Source organism: Erinaceus europaeus, chromosome 8 (genome assembly GCF_950295315.1).
Source record: "Erinaceus europaeus chromosome 8, mEriEur2.1, whole genome shotgun sequence".
Classification (NCBI taxonomy): Eukaryota; Metazoa; Chordata; class Mammalia; order Eulipotyphla; family Erinaceidae; genus Erinaceus; species Erinaceus europaeus.
The window spans coordinates 58,155,450-58,167,768 of record NC_080169.1 but is presented as its reverse complement, the minus strand read 5'-3'; the positions used below and the strand labels follow the sequence as shown (position 1 = coordinate 58,167,768).

Genomic DNA, 12,319 nt, shown 5'->3' with positions numbered 1-12,319 from the left:
CCCCAGCCTAATGCAATCTCTCTTTGGAACCCAACAGCCCCAGTGCCCTTCACATTGCTAAAGCCTGTATTTACTTTTGTTTCATGTTTCAAATGACTGTATTTTAACATTTGATTCTGCCCACTACTCCCAGCTTGAAAGTTCATTTACTATTCAGTTTCCCTTCTTGTTTCTACTGATTAGCAAACTGTCTTCTCTTGACTTCACAGATAGTTGCCTGTACTGATAACTTTATATTCACAAGTTGCTACCCTCTTCTTACCACATAGCATGACTGATGAGTGATCTCATCTGTATCCATTATTTTTCTTTAATGTTTTACACTGGATTCTCCCATATACACCCTTTTAAGAAAAATTGTCATGGGACTGTACTCCTCAACTTTCAGCTGTCATCTCCATACATGCATTAGGATATTTCAAGGGCATTTAAAAAATCAGCCTTTATCTTTGACATTCTCTCTCTATTCTGAAGTGGTTACTCTTGTTACTCTGTATTACCGGTGTGCTACCAGAGAAATATATAGTTTCACTATACCGATGAATGAAATACATGTTTTCTCACACAAATTTGATGCACCTTCACTTTTCCTGGCTCATAGCTTCCAAAAGTCCTGGAAATTCTTTATGTCTTGTGAATGATGAAATTATTTATTGCTAAGATAACAGAGGTAAATTAGAAAAACTCCCATGTTTGAAAACTGGATGACAGGGAATCTTATAATAATAAAGGGGGACTTTCAGTACAATCCTCCTGATCCCCCTGGGGAAAAAAGATTGGAATTATAATTGCTAAAATCTAATGAGTTCATCATTCATGCCTGTGTAATGAAATCTTCATGAAAAAATGAAGGAGGGGACTCTAGAAAGCTTATAGGGTATGAACCTGTGAGGGTTTGGAAAAATGATATGCCTATAAAAGGGCATGGTAATTCCTCCCCTTGGCCATACATTGATCTGTGCATCTCTTCCAAAAAATTGTTAATTATCATTCTTTATTATTCATTATAATGAATCAACAATATAGAGAGTAACTTACTTTCCTGAATTTTCTATGCTGTTCCAGCAATATAGTTGAACATGAAGTGGGTATCCTGGGAAACTACATTTTATAATGTCATCAAAGATTTCTCAGGAACAACTGTATAGTGGAGAATGAAGCTTGAAAAACAACTTGTGTTGGGAAGCTGGTGGTCAGCTTCAACAAAGAGATGGAGAGAATGTAAGTTCAATGAGGTGGTTGCCTGTACATATTTAGTAGCTTCTCAGGAAAATTGTGTATATTGAGAAAGGAAGTGGTTGGCTAGGGTTATTGTGGAACACACAACAACTATATATCACATATAAAATATTGACAAGGTGTGTGCTTATATAACATGAAAGGAAAAATTAGTGTTGTGTTAAGACATTAAGATTTCTGGTAGTTTCTTTTTATAGCATTATCTGGCCTTCCTTGTGTTCTCACTGAAGCTTTACAGAATAATGTTTTTTTTCTATGACAAATTATACATATGACAGTTGAGGTCCCTATATCATGTTGTTGTGTAGTTGGCTAAACCATCTAAGTATGTCTACTTAAAGTCTATGATGCTGACATAATGACAGCATCACCTACTGATGCAATTCTCAAAACATATTCCTGTCATTAACGAATGAATACCTGTATTTTTTTTTTTTGGCTACACTGTTGATAGTACTAGTATAGTGTCTCTCTGACATGCTCAATAAATCTTAGCTGATTAATTGGAAAAAAAAAAAAGAAAGTAAATGGCAGAGAAAACATCATCAGGAACATAATCAGTAATTATGGTAATGAGAATCACTAGAGCCAATGCAGATTCCATTGCCTGGCCAAGAGATCTGCAGCCTTTATTAGGACAATGTTATTTATAAGTCTCTGTTTGATCCAATCTGTCAAGAGTCTAACTGCAGCTGGCAAAAATAGCTCACTTGAAAAATGTGTCATGTGTGACCCAACCACTGCTTTGAAAAAAATTTCACTGTTGTAATTTATGTCTCTGTGTAAAAGAAAAAATAAAGTAACTACATGACTTACACTTAAGAAGAGTGACTACATCCTCTTGAATACAAACCTCAGGCCAATTTGATTTTGTTACAAGCCCCAAAGTCCAACCTAGTTTTGTTGGAGTAAAGTTGCAAAATTGCTAAGACCTTTTATTATTTACTAATAATAATCATTTAGAAATACACATAATAATATACACTTTTTAATTTTTTTTTATTTAAGAAAGGAGACATTAACAAAACCATAGGATAAGAGGGGTATAGTTCCACACAATTCCCACCACCTGATCTCCATATCCCATCCCCTCCCCTGATAGTTTTCCCATTCTCTGTCCCTCTGGGAGTATGGACCCAGGGTCATTAATAATATACACTTTTCTATAGCATTAATATACATTTTGTCCTGAAGGTCACAATAGTGTCTTTTGTCTAATTTTAATTTTTTTATTTTAATTGATGATTTAATAGTAGTTTACAAAGTTACAGGGCTATAATTACACACCACACCTACCACCACAGCTGTGTCTACCAACCCCCTGCAGCCCTCCCCTAATAGTTTTCATGAAGTGTTATAGTTTGACTACATTTTTATTCTCTTTTTTACACATTCATGCATTTCAATTATATATACTATACATATAAGTAAAATAATCTGGTAGTTGTCTTTCAGAAAATCACAAGTCACTTGGTAACAGATACAAACTGTGGTAGTGAGAGTCTTTGAAAATGAAGACCTGAAGGATAAAACACCTTGACTTTACCAAGTTTGTCCTGGAAAAAAATCTAATTCAAATATAAGTAAACAAAACTTGAATATATAACACTCAGGCAAATAACTATGTATTATAAGAAAAATAACAACAATTGCCTCTATGTGAAGAAAATAAACTAGGAAAAAAGTTACTGCAAAATGGATGAATTATAGTATACAACTTTTCAAAATGAATTTTAACTCATATGTGAAGAAACATAGCAAATAAAAATATATACACTAAAGAAAGAAATAGGCAAATACATAGAGGTAGTTGTTAGTCAAAAGAAAGCAGTAAATAAAAACTTATACTAGTAGAACTCTGCAAAGTAATAAAAATGAAATGACAAAGTATTTTCAGAAATATGAATCAAATGAAAGGAACTGAAGGTACTATATATGATAAGGACATGAAAAGAAAGAAAAAAATATGTAGGAAAGATTAGTGTTAGAGTGAATATGATGTGATTTATAAAGAAATAGAGGATTGATACATATAAATGTGTTACATGTAAAATATTATATATATGTAAATGTATTGTGTGTAAATCTATATATATATGCCTTTTAACAACTGTTTTTGTCTTGCCACTCTTTGCTTGAACAGCATCTATTCATTTATTCTTCCTCTTTTATATTTAAAGTTGTTTCATATTTCTATGGCTTCTATTTCTGGGTCTGTTTTACAAAGCATCACCTTGTTGAGGGTTAAATATTCCTTGTTTCTTTTCCTGTGCTTTCTTTTCAGTAACTCTTGCAAGGCAGATATGATCATAGCAAACTGCTTTGTTTTTTGTATATTTGTCACTATTGTATTTCTCCTTCATATATGAATAATAATCTTGCAGAGTAAAGTATACTTGCCTGGCAATTTTTGTCTTCTAACCTTGAATATCTCTTCCCACTCTACCCTGACCTTTATGGTTCCTGCTGAAAAGTCTGATGCAAGTCTGACTATGTTGCTTCTATAAATCACTGTCTTAACCCCCTGGCAACTCACAAATCCTTTTCTTTAGTTTGACTTCTGATAGTTTTACAGTAATGTGTCTTGGTGTAGTTTTAGTTGAGATTTTGAATATGAGAGTTCTGGTAAAGAAATCTGAGAATTCAACTAGGTGGCACACCTAGTTGAGCCCACATATTACAATGTGCAAGGACCCAGGTTCAAGTCTCTAGTCACCAATGATGACCTAATTCTGAATTTATAAGTCATTTCTTTTCCTTTCCATAGAAGTCTGCAATATTTATTTATTTTATTTTTGTCCTTGAGTTTTGACAGTTCCATCATGATGTGTCTTGGCATGAGTCTTTTGATTCAGGAATTTCAGTATTCTCTCAGCTTCTTAGATGATGATGTTCTGAACATTGTCCAAGTGTTAAAATTTTCTGCTATAATTTCTTTTATTATATAGTCTCTATTGCCAGCTCCATCCCCTATCCTACTTGTATTCTAATAGCTCTCATATTCACTTTCTAGTGGAATTTTCTCTTTCTTGGAAAGTTGCTTTATTTTTCCTAAATCTTTTCTCTACACCATTTTTTAATTTACAGCATGTTCACTATATTTCTTCTCTGCATGATTGAATTTACTTCTTTTGGTTTTCTATCTGAGCCTTAAATGTATATACACAGTGCTCCTCATATTGTATAACTCTGCTTGGAGTTTTTTGTTTGCTTTGTTTTTATTCTTCTCCTTCTTCTCTTTTTCCTTCAGCTTCCTCCTCTTCTTTTTCTTCCTGTTTTGTTTTCCATCTCTATATATTCTTTTTTATTTATAAAAAGAAAACATTGACAAAACCATAGGATAAAAGGGGTATAACTCCACATAATTCCCACAATCAGAACTCCATATCCCATCCCCTCCCTTGATAGCTTTCCTATTTGTTAAGCATCTGGGAGAATGGACTCAAGGTCATTGTGGGATGCAGAAAGTGGAAGGTCTGGCTTCTGTAATTGCTTCACCGCTGAACATTGGCATTGACAGGTCGATCTATACTCCCAGCCTGCTTCTCTCTTTCTCTAGTAGGGTGGGGCTCTGGGGAAGCTGAGCTCCAGGACACATTGGTGGGGTTGTCTGTCTGGTCAGTATCCTGCTTACTTCTGGAACCTGATGGCTGAAAAGAGAGTTAACATACAAAACCAAACAAATTGTCACTCAGTCATGAACTTAAAAGCTGGAATAGTGAAGATGAAGAGTTGGGGGGTCTGGCATTTTGTAGATAGTTCGTAGGCATATTTTAGTTATATTGCAAAGGGGCTGTGGCTATACTAGTTTTTTTTTTTTTCCTGAGCCTAAAATCTGATATACTGGTGGATCCAAGTTATTGTCTGGGGAGATGATGTCACGGTTGGAAAAGGAACAGAAGGCTGGATCAGGGAAGAGCGTAGCTCCCTAATATAGGAAAGGGGTATAAATATTGTTGACTGTAAACCCCATCTCTATATATTCTGAAATAGTCCTCAGAATGGGTCTTTAATTTTTTTCTCTGAAAGTTCTGCATGTTTTTGTTGTTCTTCTACAACCTCTATTTCTGTGACCTCTGAATTTTGTAGCTGAAGTTGAGATACTTCTACATTTGCACATTTAGCAGGACTTCTGTTGTTGAGCCAATAGGTGACAGAGGTTACAGGGCAGAATTGTACCCACCTTTGGTCACATATGTTTCTTCTTAAAATATCCATTGTTGTTTGTTTATATATAGTGTATTTTTCAACAACTGGATTTTCCATTTATTTTATTTATTTATTCCCTTTTGTTGCCCTTGTTGTTTTATTGTTGTTGTTGTCGTTGTTGGATATGACAGAGAGAAATGGAGAGAGGAGGGGAAGACAGAGAGGAGGAGAGAAAGATAGACACCTGCAGACCTGCTTCAACCGCCTGTGAAGCGACTCCCCCGCAGGTGGGGAGCCGGGGTTCGAACCGGGATTCTTATGCCCATCCTTGTGCTTTGCGCCACCCGTGCTTAACCTGCTGCGCTACAGCCGGACTCCCAGGATTTTCCATTTTTGAAGAAAAAATATGTAGTTTTATTTTTCAATGAGAGGCAGATACAGCGAGAAAGACATAGACAAAAGACCAGACTACTGTTCAATTCTGGCTTATGGTGATGCTAGGGGTTGAAACTGGGTCTACATAGTCTCAGGAATGAAAATATTTTGTATAACTATTAGACCGTCTTCCCAGCTCAATTTTTCCAATTTTTTCAGGTGTCAATCCTGTAGCTGTCTCTACTGCACCATCAAGCATCTGGAAGTTCTACATTCAATCAGTCTTAATAGCAGGACATGATCTCCATGTATAAGGTTTTTGGGTGCCTTCTATGATATCTTTGTAACGGATTAGGCAATTGTTTTATTCTGGAGAGTGGAACATAAAATTGGACCTGGAATATATATATTTTTAAATCTCTGCCACCCTGCCCTATGGATTTGTAGGGTCTCTTGAATATGTGATTGAGTAGGAAAATGAGGTCACCTTCAGCATCAAAAAAAAAAGACTACAGTTGATGATGACAGACAAAAATAGCAAGGGCAATTAAAAATAGCAAAATTTCCCCAGAATATTCCAGGATCATAGATTGTAAAAGAGCAAGTGAAGATATATATATATATATATATATATATGTGTGTGTGTGTGTGTGTGTGTGTGTGAATATATTAAGTAAATGCATGAAAAACAAAAAGGGGAGAGATGTTAAGGCAGAAGAAACAAAATTGAAAAGGCAATACCATAATTATTGAGGGAATACTTTAAAGAGCAGTGCAGAACTAACATTGCATGGAGCTGAACATTCTGTACAGTTATAGGTGATAGAAGAAAAATGACTTGAACCCAAACCTATTTAATGCCATTCATGTCAAGTTAGAGTTTTCATTTAAAATAATTCAAAAGAAAGGGAGAGATAATTCTGTTGCTTTCTTTATTTTATTTTAATTTTTTATTATTATATATTTTTAATTTTATTATTATTATTTTTTATATTTAAGAAAGGATAAATTAGCAAAACCATAGGGTAGGAGGGGCACAACTCCACACAATTCCCACCAACCAATATCCATATCCCACCCCCTCCCCTGATAGCTTTCCCATTCTCTATCCTTCTGGGAGCATGGACCCAGGGTCCTTGTGGGTTGCAGAAGGTGGAAGGTCTGGCTTCTGTAATGGCTTCCCCGCTGAACATGGGCATTGACTGGTCAGTCCATACTCCCAGTCTGCCTCTCTCCTTCCCTATTAGGGTGGGTCTCTGGGGAAGCAGAGCTCCAGGACATATTGGTGGGGTCTTCAGTCCAGGGAAACATGGCCGGCATCCTGATGGCATCTAGAACCTGGTGACTGAAAAGAGAGTTAACATACAAAGCCAAACAAATTGTTGAGCAATCATGGACCCAAAGCTTGCAATAGTGGAGAGGAAGTGTTAGGGGGGTACTCACTGCAAACTCTAGTGTACTTTTGCTTTCAGGTATATATTTTGCAGTAGTTTATGGATACGTGTGAACATAAGCTCTCTCTCACAGAAACTGGTGTATATCTAGGTTTTGTGACTTTCTTAGAAAGTGAACCACGTGGGATGGAATTAGATAACACCATGAAAGGAAAGGTCTCACCCAAGTAATGAAGCTGATGGGTTGTCATTCCACACATGAAGTCTCTGGACACAGTCTGAGGTGCAGCATGATGAGGTGGCAATCATTGTGTTGATTAGGTTGTGATCGGTAGATGCAATATTATTTTACATGGATTGGGAGAGGCATATGGGAAAGTGGGCCCTATCCAAAGGTTCCAGGACTGGTGGAAATAGAGGCTGTATAGTGGAGATGTGAGGTCCCTGCTGTCTTAGGGTTCAAAAAGACAATGGATAGTTAATGTTATCATCACATTATTTGGTAATTGGGTTAACTTTGAAAAGTCCTTTTGTTAGGGTTTGCTGTACAGTATCCAGTATCTTGTATATAGCTGTGCTATTGGTTGCTTCTGATCTACTTGGTCTAGGTTTTTGAGAGAGTCCGCCTATCAACTACACTGCCTATATATTAAAACGTCTCAGTCAGTGTTTTAAAAACTTTGAGACATACAATTAATTTTGCCCCTCTCATATTAATTAACTAGTGATTTATATGACTACACTTTACTAGGAGTGTACATAAACACCATTCCCACCACCAAAATACTGTGACTCATCCCTCCCACCCACTTCCATGCCCCACTGGCCCAGGAAGCTGCATGTCTACTCCTCACCACTGGGTTTTTACTTTGGTGCCCTACTTACAATTTGGTCAGGTCCTGCTTTTAGTTTCCCTTTCAGATCTTTTTACTCAACTTCTGTTGATGAATGGGATCATCCCATACTCATCTTTATCTATCTGGCTTAGCTCACTTAACATAATTCCTTCTAGCTCTGTCCAAGATGGGTCAGAGAAGGTGGGTTCATTGTTCTTGATAGCTACATAGTATTCCATTGTGTATATATACCACAGCTTTCTCAGCCACTCATCTGATGTTGGGCACCTGGGTTGCTTCCAGGTTTTAGCTATTATGAATTGTGCTGCTATGAACATAGGAGTACACACCTCTTTTTGGTTGGGTGTTATGGAGTCTTTGGGATAAAACCCCAGGAGAGGAATTACTGGATCATATGGAAGGTCCATGTCTAGCCTTCTGAGAGTTTTCCAGACTGCTCTCCACAGAGGCTGGACCAATTTACATTCCCACCAGCAATGTAAAAGGGTTCCTCTGTCCCCACAGCCTCTCCAGCATTTGTTACTGCTGTCCTTTTTGATGTATGCCATTCTTACAGGAGTGAGGTGGTATCTTAGTCTTGTCTTAATATGCATTTCTCTGACAATCAGTGACCTAGAGCAGTTTTTCATATGTTTGTTAGCCTCTTGGATCTCCTCTGAGGTGAATGTTTCGTTTGTATCCTCTGCCCATTTATGGATGGGGTCATTTGCTTTTTTGGTGCTAAGTTTGCTAAGCTATTTATATTTATTGGTGATTAGTTTCTTGTCTGATGTATGGCATGTGAAGATCTTCTCCCATTCTGTGAGGGGTCTCTTTGATTGTTTAATAGTTTTTTTGGATGTGCAGAAGCTTTTCAATTTGATGTAGTCCCATTGGTTTGTTTCTTCATTAGTCTTCCTTGCAATTAGGTTTGATTCATCAAAGATGTCCTTGATGTATAGGTGGTAAAGTATTTTACCAATGTTTTCCTCTAAGTATTTGATTGTGGTCTAACATCCAGGTCTTTGATCCATTTGGAGTTGATTTTTGTTTCTGGTGAGATAAAGTGGTTCAATTTCATTCTTCTGCATGTTACAACCCAGTTTCCCAGCACCATTTATTGAAGAGAGCCTCCTTTTTCCATTTAATCCTTTGGGCCTCCTTATCAAAGATTAGATGTCCATAGTGTGGGGATTTATTTCTGGGCTTTCAATTCTGTTCCACTGGTCTGTGTGCCTATTTTTGTTCCAGTACCATGCTGTTTTGATGATGATGGCTTTATAATATAGTTTAAAGTCTGGGAGTGTGATGCCTCCATTTCTGTTTCTTTTCCTTAAGATGGTTTTGGCAATTCTAGGTGTTTTCAGGTTCCAGATAAATGATTGTAGTGTTTGTTCTATTCTCTTAAAGAAGCTTGGTGGAACTTTGATGGGTATTGCATTAAATTTGTATATGGCTCTGGGGAGAATATTCATTTTGATGATATTTAATCTTCCAATACATGAGCATGGGATATCTTTCCATTTCTGGTGTCAGTTTATATTTCCTTGAGTAGTGACTCATATTTCTCAGTATACAAGTCTTTCACTTCCTTGGTCAACTTTATTCCTAGGTGTTTGATTGATTTTGCTGAAACAGTAAATGGGAGTGATTTCTGGATGTCTTCTTCTTCAGATATAGTGTTTGCATAATGAAATGCCACTGATTTCTGTACAATGATTTTGTAGCCTGATACCTTGCTATATTGCCTAATCACTTCCAGTAGTTTTCTGTTGGATTCTTTATGTCTTTCTATGTATACTATCATATCATCTTCAAATAGGGAGAGCTTGACTTCTTCCCTTCCAATCTGTATTCCTTTGATTTCTTTCTCTTGCCTGATTGCTATGGCAAGAACTTCCACTACTATGTCGAAGAGTAACGGTGACAGTGGACAGCCCTGTCTAGTCCCCGATCTGAGGGGGAATGCTTTCAGCTTCTGTCCCTTGAGTATGATGTTGGCTGTAGGTTTGCTATATATAGCTTCCACTATCTTGAGGAATTTCCCATCTATTCCCATTTTTTGAAGAGTCTTGAGCATGAATGGGTGTTGAATTTTGTCAAAGGATTTCTCTGAATCTATTGAGATAACCATGTGGTTTTTGGCTTGCTTTTATTGATGTGGTGAATGACATTGTTTGACTTATGGATCTTGAACCAGACTTGCATTCCTGGGATGAATCCCACTTGGTCGTGATGAACAATGGCTGTTCCTGCCCTTTTTTGTGGTCCGTTAGCCTGTATGATAGTTTTCCATCCTTTCACTTTAAGTCTGTGTTTATCTTGTTGTGACAGATGGGATTCTTGCAAGCAGCATATGGTTGGGTTATGTTTTCTGATCCATCTCCCCACTCTGTGCCTTTTGATGGGTGAGTTTAAGCCATTGACGTTTATTGATATTATGGATTTAATGTATTGTAGTGCCATTGTTCAAAAAAGAATTTTTATTTGCTCTGATATATGGCAAGAATTATAGTGAAGTTCTTATTTATAAGAGGTCTTTTAGAACCTCTTTCAGGGCCGGTTTGGTGATGGTTGCCTCCTTTAACTGTTTTTTTCTAAGAAGGTTTTGATCCCTTCATCTAGTTTGAGTGAATGTCTAGAAGGATATATTATCCTTGGTTGAAACCCTTTTTCATTCAGGGCTCGATAGATATCTTGCCATTCCCTTCTGGCTTATAGAGTTTGAGTGGAGAAGTCTGCAGATAATCTTATGGGTTTTCCCCTGTATGTGACTTTTTGTTTCTCTCTTGCAGCCTTTAGGATCCTTTCTTTATCCTTACTTCTTCTCATTGTGACTATGATGTGTCTTGGTGTCTTCATGTCTGGGTTGATTCTGTTTGGTACTCTCTGGACCTCTTGAACCTTGATGTCATTTCTGTTATTCTGGTCTGGGAAGTTTTCTTCTATTATTTCCTCTAGAATGTTTGCTTCCCCTTCCTCTCTTTCTTACTCTGGCAGGCCAATTATACGAATGTTACTTCTTTTGAGATCGTCCCATATGTCTCTGTTGTTGTTTTCAGTGTCTCTCTCTTTTTCAGCTCTTTCACCTCTTTCTCTTCGTTTTCTCTAACTCATCCTCTGTCTGACTAATTCTGTTTTCTGCTTCTGTTAGTCTGCTTCCCTTGCCTCAGCTTTTTTCTTCATTACAGCTATTTCAGCTTTCAGTTCTCTAATTGCCTCTAGATAATCAGTGTTTTCCTTGGGGGTCTCAACTGTTGTTTCCCTAATACTGCCATTCCTTTCCTCCAATGTTGTTTTCATTTCTTGATTAATAAGTTTATTATTAATTGCATACTTTTCTTATCTGTGGTTAATTCTGGCTGATTTGTAGTTTCTTCTGGGCTATTGTCTTCATTCATTGGAGTAGCAGTTTTATTTATTTTTGATATACCCATTTTTTTATGTGTTTCTTATTTTTATGCTCTGTTGTTCCTCCGTTGTTGTTTCTTGAGTACAAGCAACACTGTACTAAATACCTTTACGACAAATGCAATCACCAACCTCAGGAATTATAGTAGCAACTGAAGCACGTGTTGAAGCAGTTTAATCACTACCAGCTAGCCAAACAATGTCTCCTGTCCATGAAAAAATAGCAACCAATTCCAAGTGAAGAAGAAAGAGAAAGGAATAAAGGGATAGCAAGAATAGACAGTTATGCAAATCTACTATCCACTGTATATTCTAGGGGTAGCAAGAGGAGAAAAGGAAGTAGAGCAGAGATACACACATAGAGAGTCCACTATGAGTCAGATTTCTTCCCCCAAATAATTCCCAAACGTGTATCAGTGAATTCAGTAAGCTGAAGGATTAAGGAAAAAAGGAGTCAGATTTCTTCCCCAAAATAATTCACAAATTCAGAAAGACAAAGAAGAAGGAAGGAAGAAGTATATGACAAGATAAAAAATTTAAAAAAATAATAAAAAGAAAAGAAAGAAAAAAAAGGAAAAAGAAAAGAGCAACAAGAGAGAGAAAAAGAGAAAAGATAAGAAAAAGAGCTGTAATTAAAGAACAGTGAAAGGAAAGTTTTTTTAATTGATTACTTTATTTTTTATTTATTTTTATTTTTAATTAGCTAGGAAGAGGAAGAAGGGGAGAGTCTGTATAGGAGGCAGGAGTAATGAGACAAGTTCCTCTCACAATAGATAAAATGCCCACTGCCCTAGCAATGAAAGATACCCTTATAGTTAATTCTGGTCTACCTAAAGGAGGGGTGGGGAGATATATGCCTTTATATAATATTAATAATAAAATAGAGCAGGGTGAAACACCCTGTCCCAGATTGCC

The 12,319-nt window shown here is 36.7% G+C and overlaps 1 protein-coding gene across 1 annotated transcript in view; it reads left to right on the top strand.

Moving 5' to 3' along the window:
- Positions 1-12,319, top strand: part of ZNF804B (zinc finger protein 804B) — a 606,727-nt gene that overhangs the window by 536,811 nt on the left and 57,597 nt on the right. The window lies entirely within an intron of this gene.